We start from the raw sequence: 17,628 nt of genomic DNA on the forward strand, positions 1-17,628 counted from the left end.
TATGGCTAACGTATTGAACTGCTTGGGTCTGCCGGATACTCTGGATGCGCTAGCTCCCGGGACACAATTTACCAATATTAACGCTGATTCAGTGGCAGATTTAGGGGCTAAGATGTGCATAGCTATAGACAGCATGACTGATGATACAGTTTTGTGTGAAGACTCGGGTTCTAATGAAGAGTTTGAAGACTTAGAGGAGACAATTAGAACCCCTAAGGATACAGATAAAAGCTCTGGGAGCAAGAAAGAAAGTGGGAAGTTTAAGAATAAAATAAATAAAAAAGCTGCCTGTTGGGCAAAGTACTGTAGCTACCAGAGGGAAATCTATTGCTGATAATAGTCCTTTGCGGAAGTGGATGCAGGCAAAGGGAGGTGTTAAGACGATGGCACTACGGCTTTCAGGCACTAGCCCCACGGAGGGGGATCTTACAGGCCACACATCTTCACCACCGGCGCTTGACTACTCCAAGCTGGACTCACCTGAGCAATCTATATTGTTAGTTGCATCTCCTGATCCAGTTCCTTGTCCAGCTCTTGTAGCAGAAGGCTCAAATCAGATTCAGCTGGCTACTCAGATAAGACAGGAGACTGGTACCAGTAAGGACGATGCATCACTTGGTCTGATATTACAGATGCTTAATGAGCAAAGGCATGAGGCACAACAGCACTATGTACAGATGCGGGAAGATAATGATAGAATACAACACTCTCTGCATGAGATGGCAGGTAAATTAGGTGGGCTGATGCAGGAGATGTCAGAACTACAACAAAAGGTTCTGGGCACTGAAGAACAGTCTGCTCGTACTGAGGAACTTGTAAACAAACATGAGGCTCAGATTATAAATCTACAGGCTAAGCTAAAAGATATGGAAAACCGGTAGCGGCGACAAAAATCTCTGACTTTTTGGTATTGCAGAAGGGGCCGAGGGAATAGGTCCAAGAGCATATATGGTTCAACTATTACAAAAAGCATTCCTCGATCTCTCTGACTAGGACTGGGACTCGCAGCTACAAAGGGTTCATAGACTACTGCTCGTACCGAGGAATAAGGAAAGTCAATACCCTCATCCCTTCCTGATCTATTTGGGAAACTTTTTCCTGAGACAGGCGCTGGCACTGAATGCTCATCCTAATACTCCAGTTTCTACAGAATCTGTAACTTTTTTTGTCAGGTCGGACTTAAGTAAAGTCACCATGGAAAAACCTTGGAAAATGCGACAATATATTGACCCAATCAAGGCTCTTGGAGGACAAGCTTTACTACAAAAACCAGCACGACTTAAAGTAATCAAGAAGGGTCATACATACTTCTTTACAGATGAGAAGGAATGCTGAAAAGATGCCTTTGAAATGGCAAGAAGCTACCGAAAAATAAAATAAACGGGTCTTATTAGTAATTTTGGATAATGATTAGATAGTATAAGACTGCTCAGGGTCTGTAGGTGTACTGAGGGCAAATCACTTTCTCTATGTGTTCAATTCATTTCCTTTTTCTTTTCTCTTGGGCTTTCATCTTTTCTATGAGTGGGTTCAAGGTCTACAAGTAGCGCTATCCAATATAAGTAAGTTTAGGGACTTTATGGGGGGTGATCATCACGGCTGTGGCTCTCTTTGGCTCCCCAGACCAACGGCAGCTGGGTAGACAGAGGAGTCCTCCTCTATGGAAAAGGGGGAGTAGGGGGGGGAAGGGGTTTGGGGGGATGGTTGGGGTTGGGAGGGTGTATGGGGAGGAGAAAAAACTTGGTAAAAGTAACATGAGGGAATCGTATCTTGAGAATGTTAATGGCAAGGCTATTTTTTTGTTAATGAATAAGGAAGAGGGGAGGAAGAAGAAATTACTAGAATGGATCGAATGAGATATTTAGCTTGGAATGTTGCAGGACTGAACAGTAGAAATAAACGAAGACTGGTCTTTGAAGAACTAAGGATGTACAATCCGCATTTAGTACTACTTTCGGAAATGCACATCTGTACTATCCATACTAATATTATAAAGAGAGAGCCCAAACCTTTGAGGCGGGTAATCTCAGGAACCACAGCACCAATCACAACACCCAATACAGCGTTGGAAAGGGCAGTTGCAGCAGAAGGACATAGGCTATGCAGACGCCCACCATATACATTTAAAAGGTAAAAGAACTGTGCCAGCAAAGTAGTCCCTTGTGGGCGTGTCTGCGTTGTGCTGTGGGCGTGTGCTGGGGGCGTGACAAACGCTGGGGGCGTGTGGTATGTTCCGCCCTTCATGCCATATGTCATATTGTGTGCTAATCCCACCCTGCTCCCTTTAAATACCCCTACACCCCATAATCATAACCCACCCTTACTCCTTAAAATACCCTAACATCCTTAAACACTAACCCATCTTAACCCTATAAATATACCCTGTACCCCAAAACCCAAACCTATCCCTAAACCCTAAAAATATCCCTGTACCCCAAAACCCAAACCTTGCCCTGAACCCTATTAATACCCTTGTACCTCAAAACCCAAACCTGCCCCTGAACCCTAAAAATACCCCTGTACCCCAAAACCCAAACCTAGCCCTGAACCCTAAAATACCAATATACCCCAAAAACCAAACCTACCCCTGAACCCTAAAATACCCATGTACCCCAAAACCTAAACATAGCCCTGAACCCCAAAACCCAAACCTACCCCTGAACCCTAAAATACCCCTGTACCCCAAAACCCAAACCTAGCCCTGATACCTTAAAATACCCCTGTACCCCAAAACCCAAACCTACCCCTGAACCCTAAAATTACCCCTATACCCCAAAACCCAAACCTAGCCCTGAATCCTAAAAATACCCCTATACACCAAAACCCAAACCTAACCCTGAACCCTAAAAAATACTCCTGTACCCCCAAACCCATACCTATCCCTAAATCCTAAAACTACCCCTGTACCCCATAACCCAAAACTATATCTGAACCCTTAAAATACCCAAACACCCCAAAACATATACCTCAGTACCCCAAAACATATACCCCTATACCCATACTTACCTTATCCAAACATAAAAAACATGCTTTTACCATTCATACATTTACAACTAATTTCGTTGTAAATGTATGCGTGGTAAAAGCATATAAAATGTAATGCCATGCGTTATAATGGCATTGCGGAGTCATGGTACTTTCGTAATGAAAGTATGCAGAGTGATGGTATGCGGAAAGAAAGTTGCGGAATAATGGGTGTTTACCCTCCCCGGTAAGTACATTGGTGGCACGGCGCCCCACATCTCCAGCAACATACTCATATTTTTTCACCACCCATTTGAAAAATGCACAGGTCTCTCTCATTGATGGCCAGCACCGACATACACTTTTAGACACACCTCCCGCCACAAGTTTTAGAATTGCGAACTTTAGAGCTGGGGAGCCACGTTCGATTCTCGGCATCAGCTCAACATCCTGTGATTCCAGGCAAATCACTTTGTCTCCCCGTGCCTACCACATATGAATGTGTTCTTCTGTAATGTAAATTGTGCTCATGCCATGTTGTCGAGTTTGCGCTATATAATATTGCAAGGAAAAATAAAGTAGGGAAACTCGAGTTCACACACTACTGAACGCGCCCTCTTAAGGGCATCAGCAGTGCACTGTGAATCAGAGCGTTTCACAGGCCTGTCACAGATAAGAAATGGTATCAAAACGAAATCCTACAAAACAATATACTACTGGCCGGTAGCAATTCATACCCGGACAACGTCGGGACGGGATGCTAGTACTATAATAAAGAGAGAGCCGAAACCTTTGAGGCGGGTAATCTCAGGAACCACAGCAACAATCACAACACCCAATACAGGGTTGGAAAGGGCAGTTGCAGCAGAAGGACATAGGCTATGCAGACGCCCACCATATACATTTAAAAGGTAAAAGAACCGTGCCAGCAAAGTAGTCCTTTGTGGGCGTGTCTGCGTTGTGCTGTGGGCGTGACAAAGGCTGGGGTCGTGTGGTACGTTCCGCCCTTCATGCCATGTTCCATATCATGTGCTAATCCCACCTTGCTCCCTTTAAATACCCCTAAACCCCAGAATCATAACCCACCCGTACTCCTTAAAATACCCCAACACCCTTTAACACTAACCCATCTTAACCCTATAAATATACCTTGTACCCCAAAACCCAAACCTATCCCTAAACCCTAAAAATACCCCTGTACCCCAAAACCCAAACCTAGCCCTGAACCCTATAAATACCCCTGTACCTCAAAACCCAAACCTACCCCTGAACCCTAAAAATACCCCTGTAACCTAAAAATACCACTGTACCCCAAAACCCAAACCTACCCCTGAACCCTAAAATACCCCTGTACCCCAACACCCAAACCTAGCCCTGAACCCTTAAAATACCCCTGTACCCCTAAACCCAAACCTACCCCTGAACCCTAAAAATACCCCTGTACCCCAAATCCCAAACCTAGCCCTGAACCCTAAAAATTACCCTGTACCCCAAAACCCAAACCTACCCCTGAACCCTAAAATACCCCTGTACCCCAAAACCCAAACCTAGCCCTGAACCCTAAAAATACCCCTGTGCCCCAAAACCCAAACCTAGCCCTGAACCCTTAAAATGCCTCTGTACCCCAAAACCCAAACCTAGCCCGGAACCCTAAAAAGACACCTGTACCCCAAAACCCAAACCTAGCCCTGAACCCTTAAAATTCTCCTGTACCCCAAAACCCAAACCTACCCTTGAACCCTAAAAATACCCCTATACCCCAAAACCCAAACCTAACCCTGAACCCTAAAAATACTCCTGTACCCCAAAACCCATACCTATCCCTAAACCCTAAAACTACCCCTGTACCCCATAACCCAAAACTATATCTGAACCCTTAAAATACCCAAACACCCCAAAACATATACCTCAGTACCCCAAGACATATACCCCTATACCCATACTTACCTTATCCAAACATTACAAAAAAAATGCTTTTACCATTCATGCATTTACAACGAATCTCGTTGTAAATGTATGCGTGGTAAAAGCATATAAAATGTAATGCCATGCGATATAATGGCATTGCGGAGTCATGGTACTTTCGTAATGAAAGTATGCGGAGTGATGGTATGCGGAAGGAAAGTTGCGGAATAATGGGGGGTTACCCTCCCATAAGTACATTGGTGGCACGGCGGCCCACATCTCCAGCAACATACTCATATTTTGTCACCATCCATTTGAAAAATGCACAGGTCTCTCTCATTGATGGCCAGCACCGACATACACTTTTAGACACACCTCCCGCCACAAATTCTAGAATTGCGAACTTTAGAGCTGGGGAGCTACGTTCGAATCTCGGCATCAGCTCAACATCCTGTGATTCCAGGCAAATCGCTTTGTCTCCCCGTGCCTACCACAAATGAATGTGTTCTTCTGTAATGTAAATTGTGCTCATGCCATGTTGTCGAGTTCGCGCTAAATAATATCGCAAGGAAAAATAAAGTAGGGAAACTCGAGTTCACACACTACTGAACGCGCACTCTCAAGTGCATCAGCAGTGCACTGTGAATCGAAGCGTTTCACAGGCTTGTCACAGATAAGAAATGCTATCAAAACGAAAACCTACAAAACAATATACTACTGGCAGGCAGCAATTCATACCCTGACAACGTCGGGACATGCTGCTAGTTTCTTTTAAAGATTGGAGCTTACTAAAACAGTTAGGTTATGACGTAGTTGTCAGTTCAGAGTTAAATGCTTCAATCCGGGGGTTGCAATCCTGAAACACAAACAATTCAAAGCTGAGATTAGTAAGACATCCTCAGATAAAAATGGTAGATGGGCTACAGCTCAGATAATGGTCGAAGGTAGTAAATATACGCTTTGTGTCCTGTATGGCTCAGATAAGGATGGCCCTACTGTTATTGCTAGAATTAATATGGAACTATTGGGTTGGGAGGGTGAGCGGGTGGTAATGGGTGATTTTAATTGTAACATGAGCTATGATATTGATACTACCAGACAAGGGGCATTTCAGAGGATGCGTAAAACGCAAGCTGCAGTTAGAGAATTAGGACGAATACATATTATAAAAGATTCTTGGCGAGTACTATATCCTGCTGTGGCTGGCTACACTTTTTACTCAGCTGCACATAAACTTTGCTCACATATAGATATGCCTGGGTATCAGATAGAATATTGGAGACAAGTCATATGGAGATCTGCCCAAGGGTCACTTCAGACCACAACCTAATCCTTCTTTCTTTTAAAATTAGGACAGGTAAGCCAAGACCTCGGCCCTTTGGTTCCCTAGAAATGTATTTTCAAATTTGGATTTTATTTCAAAACTCAAGCTACACTTAAAAGAATTTCTGTAAATTAATATTGGCTCAGCCTCACACATTGTGGTTTGGGACTCTTGTAAAGCAAGTATTAGGGGCTTCACTCAACAGTTTATATTAAGACAGAATTATGAGCAAATAAAAGAGACAGTTACAACTATTGCAAGCATTCTTTTAGCAGGAAAACAGTTGACTGAAGCGCTTCTACAGGGCTCGACGGAGGCAGAAGATTTAGGGTACATCATAGTTGATCTTAAATCTGACTTAAAAAATACAATCAGGGAAAAAAGCATGATCAAACTGAATACATATCATTTATCTCAGTATGAGGGTGGCGAGAAAATAGGAAAAATGTTAGCATATAAAGTGGCAGACAAAAAGGCAAAAACTCTAGTTAAGGTCATTAAAGGGTCTAATAATGCGATTTATAAAAGCCCCCAGCAGATACTCGAACAATTTGCTAATTATTACAGGGATTTATAATCTCCGGAGAATCAGCCATTACCTGATGATATCCACACATACATGCAAACTAGCCAAATGAATCATATTGAGGATGAAGAATCAGATATGCTAACTTGTGATATTACACTGGCTCAAATCAAATTGGCAGTGTCTGCCTTACCATCGGGCAAAGCAGCCGGAGAGGATTCAATCCCTCTGGAGTTGTATAAGAAATGCATCGATGAATTAGGCCCTCTATTTAGCATGGTAGTTGGGCATATTGGATCTGGAGGAAAAGCCCCAAAGTCATGGAATATCACGCAGATCGTATTTAAAAAATAAATAAAAAAAAGTAAACCAGCCGATGAGTGTGGGTCATATAGACCCATATCTCTTATAAACACCAATGCGAAAATATTCTCTAAAATATTGGCAACTCGCCTTGCACCGATAATGCTTGACCTGGTGTCTCCACAACAACACAGGTTTATTTTAGGTAGTGACACCATGTCCCATGTAAATACGGCCGTGATAGCATTTGATGTAGCCAGAACTAAGTCAACCCCACTCGGTATGATATTATTAGATGCTGGAAAAGCATTTGACCGAGTGGGGTGGGACAATCTCTGGGATACATTAAAAGTAGTTGGGATTAAAGGCCAGTTTTTGCACTGGATACAAGCTTTGTATGACTATCCTAGTGCAAAAATTAGTTATGCGGGATTGCAATCAACGATATTTTCTATATTGCGCAGTACTCGTCAAGGGTGCCCTTTGTCACCTTTATTATTTGCCTTGTCTATGTAGCCATTTTTAGTTTCTTTACAAAATCAATCACAAATAATTCATTTTTTTTCAGGCGTGCATTCTCTAAAAATAACGGTGTATGCAGATGATATTGCTGTATATTCAGTAGATGTAGGAGAAGCTATGAACGGGGTAATTTTAGAAGCAAGAACATTTGGGTCCATCTCAGGCTATAGATTGAACACGAATAAAACCCAAATAGTGGTGAACCATGAATCTTCGACATTGATACAAGGAGTTTGTAATACTGCTACTTATCTGTGGATGAAAATTTCTGCTAAATTAGAAGATATAGTCGCATTAAACTATGAAGTCCTACTGAAAGAGACAGTTATTTTATTTTAAAAATGGCACAAGGTTCCTTTGAGTATAAGTGGATGGATAAATGTAATTAAAATGAAGATCCTTCCTAAATTTCTCTATTTGTTTCGGTCCATTCCTATGCGTATTAATAACTCATTTTTTAAACGCTTAGATGGTATATTTAGCAGTTCTATCTGGGGCTATAAAAAAGCGCGTTGCGCAATTGAATTATTGAAACTTCCATTTAGTCAAGGGGGTCTTGAGTTCCCAGATTTTAAATTATATTTTTAGTCAACTTTTCTAGGGTGTATACGTAGTTTAGTAAGGCTTAGTAATAATCTTTTCTACTATGTATTCATGTTGGGAGAAGAATCTAAAATGTTTCTATATAGAAATATTGATCCAAACTACCACAAACGGGTCAAATTCAAGACTGCACGAGATATTATATTTATCTGGCTGGCTATCCTTAATAAATATAAAGTATCAATCTACCACCCTAAATTTCCCTTATGGGATAATCCAGTTCTTCAGGGAATTTTCCATGCTGGGGGTGGGAAACAATGGGCCAATTTGGGTATTGAAAGTTTAGGGGATTTGTATAATTTCAATGGGTTCTCAACATTTGATAGACTGAAGCTCACATATAATCTCACAGAGAATATGCGATTAAAGTACTATCAGATTCATGATTATTTTATACGTAATATGAAGCTTCCAGAAGTATTGGAATCTGATATATGGGATTGCATCTATCTAGCTAAAAATAAATCATAGATCAGTGCCGGATACAAAAGTTTTAATTCTCATAAGGAAGATGACTGCGGGAGACTAGCAGCACAATGGAGTCAGACAATGGAGACCAATATTTCTGCTAATATTGTTTCGTCTGCACTTAGTGGTATTTGTAAAGCGGTACACTCTTCTAACTTGAGATTATAGCAGCATAGAACTATTTGCTCATTATATCATACTCCTGAACAGATAACGAAATGGGCATTAAATGCTTCTACTAGTGACGGGACTAGGTGTCCAAAATGTGATTTATTTGCAGCTGATCTGCAACATATGTTTTTTCAATGCCCAGCACTAGGATGGTTCTGGCAAGGGGTCACTAAAATTATGTCTCAAAAATTGGGCAGACCTACATTACTTACTACATTAGATGTAATGTTGGGTGGACAGAATAGAGACTCTAACCAGAAAGACTTCATAACTATTCTATTGGTCTGTGCTAGATTAACTATAGCCCGGGTTTGGATCTCCGGTGGTGTTGGAGTGGTGGGGTCTTGTTAAAGAAATATATAATATGGACCTTGCACTTGCTAAAGCCAAAGGGATTCAAGCCCTTTGTAAAATGGAAAAAATCCGGGAACATTCATGTAAAGATTAGTTTTATTTTCTTATCTTCCTTCTCTTATGTTAAATGATTGTATTTATAGTTCTTTTCTTTTTTGGGATATTAAGATGCTATGTAATTGTTCATTGTCTATTGCCTATTGGTGTATTACTATAACCTCATGTGAATAATAAAAGAGTTTAAAAAAAAAGATTCAAAAAAGAAAGTCTCTTCTTCACATTGCATAGTAATGAGCAGGTTACCGGCCTAAGGCTTGAACTGTGGACATTCAATAGAAGCTAGAAGAATTTGAGAACAGACAGCAATGTAATAATGTTTGAGTTCTTAGGATCCTAGAGGGTGTGAAGACAGTGATACACAAGCTTTCATCATGCAGACATTTAAGCAAGCATTTCTGAATTAAATAATTGGGACTGGGGGTATCTATACAACGTGCACACCACTTCCCGATTATGATCACACAACATAGTAAAGAGCAACTACAAAGACTAAAACATCTTGGAAACTTTTGGCAACTTTCTCCTGCAGCAGCACATTTTTGAAAAAGCCTGCTCAGAGACCAAAATCAAAATCAATGACTTTATGTTCCTTCCTAGACCGGACTCATGCCATGTCAATGCATAAAGACTATAGATCCTTTGACAGTTGATAAATTAATTTCAAGTAAAGAACTGCCAGACATTTTTGTTGGCTCCAGTACAGTAGAAAGTCATACAAGATGCCTATATCCATATATTTATGTCAGAGATTAATGCTCAAGCTTTCTTGAACACACTGAGTTGATGAAAGCGATGGATACACAATAGAAAGGGGCAGAAAAGTTTTTCAGCAATATAGCTTACACTAGAAAGGAGTGGGAACTTGCAGCAGGCCTACAGTACATGTCCTAACCCTGCTAATCCCCTAATTGAGGATGTTTTCCTCCCCAGTGGTGTGCCCTCTCAGGTTAGACCCAGGAATGCTGGGAAGTGCAGAGAGAGCAAGGGGGTCGGCATTGAATGGGTTGGGAGGGTGCTTTTGGGGTTAGGAATAGGGAAATTGTGGGTGGAAAAGTTGAAGGTGTCTACAAAATAAAAAGTTCAACATTGAATTCTAGGAAAGTCACAGTACTGAAGACAGGCATGTTATGCAATTAAAGATAATGACAACATCTAGATAACTTTGAAAAATGTCAGAGGTCTCAATGAGAGAGAAAATGGGAAGAATTGTTTTTATAACTAGGATATTTTAACATGAATATGATTTGTTTACAAGAGATACATTTGGCACATCAAAATATAAAGTGGCTTAACAACATAGGTCATGAAGTTATAGCAAGTACCACACTACATGCTTCAGTCGGGTAGTCACAATATTAAAGAAACGTGGTCTTATTAACTGCAGGAGGAAAAAAGTCAATAGTTTGGGTAGATGGGTTTTTGCAGAAGTCTCTTACACAACTATTCAATTTCCCATCTTTGAGATATGAATCTTGGGATCATCCCCATTAGGAACGTATAAATATTTGAGGCAGGACCTGGCACAGTGGCATTCCACACATTACAGGGCTGATTCACAAAGGACTTCCGAACTTGTGGTGGAGGCCCCACACTCATGGCTGGCACTCATGGTGGGGACCCACAATGGATAACTGCAACACGGAGGTTCCGTCACTGCAGGCCTTCTCCACAAGTGTGTGGGCCCTTTGTGAATCAGGCCCATAGTGTGTGAGGATTTCGATTTTAATATTGAAAAATTGATTTCATTACATGGTTATAAAGGTAACAATCCAAAACCGAATGAGGCAATGTATTCACTAATGCAGACACATGTTTTATGTGATGTATGGATAAGCTTGCACCCCACAGTTCCAGAATACAGTTTGTTTTCACATCCACACAAGAAATATTCTAGAATTTAAAAAAGTAGCATTCTCTAATATACTTCAAGATGTACAAATATATAAATGCCCAAAAAGTATATCAGATAATAATCTGAATATATTAGAATTTACTGATAGATAACTTATTAGAGAACCTAGAAGATAGGCATTTGAAAAGGCCCTACTTAAGGATACAGATTATATTAGGTTTATGGAGCAATGGATCCCAGCTTTTATTCAAACCAATCGTCCATCTACAGAAATGAATATTGAGTGGTGCGCATTTAAAGCTGTTGCTTGCGGAATCAAAAAACAAAAAATAACTAAAAATAAGGTTGGACTAGTGTTAATAATATTTACCCAAACTAGAAACCAAATATACATATGCCATCCTAAGTAAAGATGCCATGGAGATAAAAATACGCGATCAGAGCTCTATAAGTAAGGTAGTAATGCAGCAGTACTATATAAGGGAACAAGCTTGATGCGCTAAATAAAAATTAATCAAAATTACAAGTATAGTGATTCAATTGGCAAAGGACTCACCCTCAAAAACAACACAACAAAAGGTGTATAGAACTAATACAGAAGTCATTTATAGCAAAGAAAGAAACCTGGCCAAAGATCCAGGTGAAATCATACAAATATTTCAGAGGTTTTATAAAGAACAATATAGGGAAAAATTGCCACCCAGTCAGGATAACATAAATCATTATCTGGCGGACTTTGATTAATTTGGCCTCACAGCTGAGGATAAAGAAATGCTTGATGCAGAAACTACTTCAAAGGAATTGAAAAAGTCAGTCAGTAGTCTCCCATAGGAAAAGTCCTGGGGACCGGACAGCATGCCTTTAGAATTTTATCAGGCTCTCTTCCCAATCATACTAAGCATTTTCCTCCCTTTGAAGAGAGAAGTTTAGCTGAGCAAATATGTTCCATAGTCATGGGCACAAACAAATGTTATTATCTGTGCAGAGAAATACAAAGATCCAGCTTTCCCTGCATCATATTGACTTATCTATACTACTATTATAAAGAGAGAACACAAACCTTTTGGCAAGGTAACCTCAGCAACCACAGCACCAATCCACACACCCAATACATTGTTGTAATCTTCAGGGTGTGCAGATGGACATAGGCTATAGAAAATTTTAAAAAACGTAAATTTAAAAATATAACTTAAAAAAAAGTAGTGCCCTGAAAGTAGCGCCGGCCGCGACGCTGACGGCCACGACGTAGCGCTGGCCGCAACGTACGTGATGACGAGGAGGAGCAGCGGTGAAGTGAGGAGCTCGGGGAGGAGCGGCGGCTCAGGTAAGGCTCTGGGACACGGGACGGGAGGGAGCCGGTGCGGGAGGTTGGCCAGGAACAACTGCGGTAAGGCTCAGGGTCTGGGGGCAGCATTTCAGGCTTGCGTGCACTCCCGCCCCGGCCCCCGCCCGCCACGACATTGTCCGGGACACAGACGGGCGTGAGTGTACGCAAGCCTAAAATGCTGCCCCCAGCCCCCTTCTGCCCCGGGCAACGCTGGGGCGTGCTGCTAGTATCACTATAAATCGTGCCTCCAGGATTATGGCCCGCCAACTTAACGGGATCAATGCCATGGTTGTGTCACCATGGTAACATGATTTTATTCCATGTAAATGTGCAATTAATCACATAAACAGGGCAATAGCTTTAATTGACATCACAAAATATAAAAGGTCACCCTTATCAATGATCCTTCTAGACTCAGAAAAGGTGTTTGATTGGGTCACACGGGCTTATCTGTGGAAGATCATGGAGGTTACAAGACATAAACAGCAATTTATCAAATCATTAAAAGTATTATACAAGGTCCCAGTGGCCAAATTTACAAATCATGGGAAGACAATCTGAAAATGTAATCGTTTTCCATGCTCACCTTTATTTTTTGACATATATCTAGATCCCTTCCATAATAAAAGGTTTCGATAATCAGTGAATACCAGCAGTATTTTTAATGGCCACTCCACTAAGGTTTTTGGATACGCAGCTGATATTGCTAAAATGACAACATCTCCAAGTATATCAATAGAAACTATCGAATGAGAGGCAAATACATTTGATATGCTATCAGGGTATCTTATGAATAAAAATAAAACTCAGATTTTAGTTAATCATTACATCAATGGCAAGATCCTTAGAAACGTAATAATGTTGTGTATTTGGGAGTTAAATTGACAATGGATATCGACAAGATTGCAGCTTTGAAATATGAACAATTTATATAAAAAAAAATTTGAAAAGATGAAATAAATTTAATCTTACACTAATTGGGGAATGCAGTATTGTTAAGATGGTAGTTCTACCTAAAATGTCATACAATACCTCTCGATTTACATTCCAAATGGTTTACAAAAATTATTTGATATGCACTACAGGCATCCTTGCATTGTAGGCAGTGTGGCACGCCCTAATTTTCTTCATTATTTTTTTTTTGTCGTGATATAGGACATACATTTTACAATTATTGGTTACACTTCGAAAATACATCAGCCAAGTATCCACCCTCAATTTAAGAACTGAGTCTGGGCAGTATAGCTAAGAATATTTAATCAACCTCACTTAACCAAGCTATTTAAAGAAAGTTTCTTTTAAAGTTGCTGGAAATGCTATCAAGTAATGGAAGTATGAATAGGGTCACAGGAGCATCATTTAGACCTCTCAATGTTGAAACTGGATTTTAAAATAGTAAGCACGGTTTTGGCAATGATCTTCCATCAGCGCTTACCTGTCTTGATCCATACAGACCAGAATGGGTTCATACCAACCTGCAGTACCTTGGGCAATAACCCCCACAAATAATAATTTCTCTAGCTGGGTTGTTTAACTCATAACACTCTGAATATGGATGAACCTAACTTATCATAGAGAAAAGTGAGAGACACCTCTGTTCTCTGTTTTTCCCAGGGGGGAGTGATATGTATTACCTCTTGGGCTACGGAGATCTGCCAGGGTGTGCCCTTTCATCTCAAACCCAAAAAGAGATTTTCACGACAGATGGATACTGCCCAAATACACTATCAGATAAATACACCTCTATCTAAGGTAAGCTGCCACTGGCTGAAGAACCTTTGAGGATAACCCCATGGGGCATCATGAAAACTGAAATACCTGGTCTGTGCCTCTGAATGACAGAAATTGCTGGAACTCTGTTACAACAAGCATTGAGGTCTGACTAATCCAACCAGCATTGTGCCACTTTGCTTCCTTCCATCAGTCACACTCTCCGCTCAAGAATTGTGAGTTACTGGAAGGCATTGCTCCTAAGCTACATGAACTTTTGTGAAGCAGTAACAGCTTTGTTTGGAAAGGAGTACCTGATTTTAAACTGGGGTGGCATGGTGAGCAAAAGAACGATGGATTTAACCCTGACTGGGGATGAATGTTTGATTTGCTCTGCATTCCGTCCATCATCTGTGTGTCTTTTGGTACCTGATTTTAAGGGCCTGAAGCACTACGTAGAACTTACTGCTTGATCTGAAATTCTCTTGTAGGCATGGGCCCTTCTGTGCATTGGGGACTAATGTAAGGTCTAGCTCACAGGCATCACTGCCCCTCCCATGCTCCTCTCCTGTGCTCTCCCTGGTCACAGTTAGTCCTGTCTTCCAGGGCATCTAGCCCAGGAGCGGAGAAAACGCTCCTGGGCTAGAGCTTAAACGTGACTTCCTGTGGTGATTCCCCTTTCCCAGCATAGAAAGGGCCTTTGCCCTGAACCGTTGTCCGTTTTTCTCCCACTCGCTCTTGTACCTCTACCTTTCATTGTCCCTGATATTCATAACGCACCTCTTGTAGATTTGGCTGATACCTCTGGTTGGTGGAAGTCGAGCTATCCTACCTCAGTGGCTTAAGTAACCATTATCAAGTCAGGCACATGAGCAGCATCTAGGTTTCCTCTTTGACTGTCCTGTTGGACTTTCAATGTTTTCGGCCACTACACATCCATCTTATTTAGGAGCCTGAAGGAAAGCTCCAGTGCAGATTCTGTTGAACCTACAGCTCCAACATTGGAGACCTAAGCAATCGATGATGGGGTACGCCGGAGCTAAGCACTAGCTAAGCAGCCAAACCATTGTAATGATCACTGAATTGTGTCTTTGTTAGCCATTTATTGTTATATTGCAAATTCTATGCTGTTTCCTTTAAGCCTGAACAGATTTGGCCTCTTTTCTTACTCTATTAGATAGTCTGCATCTAATGATCTTAGGTTTGCACCCTATTCTGCTCCTTTGCTGATCCCCCCCCCCTTAATCTGCATATGGGCTGATTTTATAGCCCTACCACTCTCATACCATTCTGGGTGGACTCCTTGCAGCATATTCTATCGCTGGTTGCGTATTACCTATTCACATGGGTCTTCTGCTTTGGTTTGATCCCACAGGCTGCATCCCATAGATGGTTGAATAATGCCCATTCATACGGGATGCTCCTCCGCTGCTCCTGGGTAGACCGCCAGGACATAGAGCAGTTCATTATACAATGAGCCTTATCAAGTCGCAACGCTCATTTGCATGGACAGCTGCTCTGAAGTTCTCGGGTAGGCTCCCAGACCATATACTTTGGCTGGTCCTATGACACCCATTCACATGGATTGTTCCTCTGCTGCTCCTTGATCGACGTCAGGAACGGCGGCTGTAGGTGCAGTTTACCGTCAAGTATGGCTCAAGGGCAAGGCAACAGCACCTCAAGATCTTACTTGAGTAGGGGGTTTCTGTTAATATAAGGCGGGAAGTCATTACAGAATGTGGGTGCTGGCTGTGTTCATGCTGCACAGGCGTGTGGCGCTTGTTGTGTGGGAGAGCATCAGCAGTAAACCACGTTTGTCAATGGGCCACGTACTCTCCCATGAGACGGTGGCCATCTTGCATCTTCAGGTATAATAACGTCCTCTATAGACAGTTGTGCTACAATTTTGCTGCAGCCATATCTTGCTATATGGTTGTTGGTTTTTGGGGGAAGACTTCTAATTACTAAAGGATTAGATTACAAGCATTTTGGTTTACTTAGAAGTACCTTGAAGTGATTTGAAAACATAATTTGCACTATTCCTTGTGTAGTTGTTTGAACTCTAAAGCCTGGGTTCTTGATAAGAATGCCTGTGATGGAACAGGGCAGAGTCTAAGAGGATATTTCCTGTATATCCTGTGTAGCAATATTAATGCACTTAGGACCTGATTATGAGTGGCTTGTAATAGTGTAACCTATGCGTAAACTCTTGTTTACGCATGGATAAGGAATTTCTAGTTGTGAAGGTATTTAACGCCCCCAATAATTATTGGAAGTGTTAAATCCCTCAACCTTCATTACATTTTAGCAGGTTAAACCTGTCTAAATTTAAAATTACAAAGAAATCCCTTATTGTAGCCCAAAATCGAGATTCCACAAATCTGTAATCCAGACGAGACTCATGGCCCAATTTGTTAAAAGTGCATTTTGGGGGAGATCTGATTTGACACGCCCATTGCACGCCCTAATGGAGTGCTTGAGTGTTAGTGACATAATTTGGACCGCCAGTGGTGTCCATGGCCTAGGAAATGGAGCATCCAGTGACGGTATTGCCCAGCGCAAGTTGAGAATCGCAGGATGTTTCAGATTTTCCAGTTTAGCAGCAGTCAAGCAGAAACTTTACTAGTCGTCCACAAAAGAGCATATAATGACAGGGCTTGAGGTAGTAATTTCAAACCTAGGGAATTGTGTAAGTATTTATCAAAATATTTATGTTTCTTTAGGCCTACCTTTAAGGAAGTTCCAGTTACTTGTCAAAGCATAGCGAGGTCGCATTATCTTTGTATATTAAAGTTATGTAACTTCACAATTCCAGTTATGTTCAGTGTTCACTGACAAGTTAGTTAAGGCATTTCTTTGGCTTGTAGAGATCCATTAAAACACGCAGTCCGCCTTGACCCTGAAATGATGAGACAGAGTGTGATGTATTGTGTCTCTGTTTTCTTCCCTGTCACACTTCTCTTTCCCCACTTCTACCACTGGCCCTAATAGTCCAATGTATGTGGTAATTGGCAGAAAAATTAAAGATGGAAAAAGAACTGTTCCATTGGATCTTGCGCACAAGGTTAATGCAAACCAGTCAGCAAACCTCAAAGTATGTACAATGGCTGGTTGTAGGAGGCTCTTGCGGGGATGCCCAGACCATGCATTATGAATACTTGTATATATGCACAGTGTCATGGTCTTTTCCATAGCCACTCATATGTTCCCTCTAGAGTTTATGCTGTTGTCATTTGAAGCATGAACCGTCATGTTTTTTCTTGCACTCTAAAGGGTTTAAATCATATGAAACAAATCACTCTGAAATGGTAGATATATAGGCATGCTTGCGTGGCCATGTCAATTCTCACCCATTTAATAAATACTTCCACTTGTGCGTCTTTATTCTTTCAGTGACACAGGTAACGCTTTCTCTGCCAAATACGCATGACACAAAAATACTTTCCACATAGGCTTCAACGCACTCACACTCTACCCACCCATACATGTGTTCTAGTGCTTTAGTATCCAATCATTTTTTCCTTCTCACCTAAGATTCA

Source organism: Lissotriton vulgaris, chromosome 12 (genome assembly GCF_964263255.1).
Source record: "Lissotriton vulgaris chromosome 12, aLisVul1.2, whole genome shotgun sequence".
NCBI classification, from domain to species: domain Eukaryota; kingdom Metazoa; phylum Chordata; class Amphibia; order Caudata; family Salamandridae; genus Lissotriton; species Lissotriton vulgaris.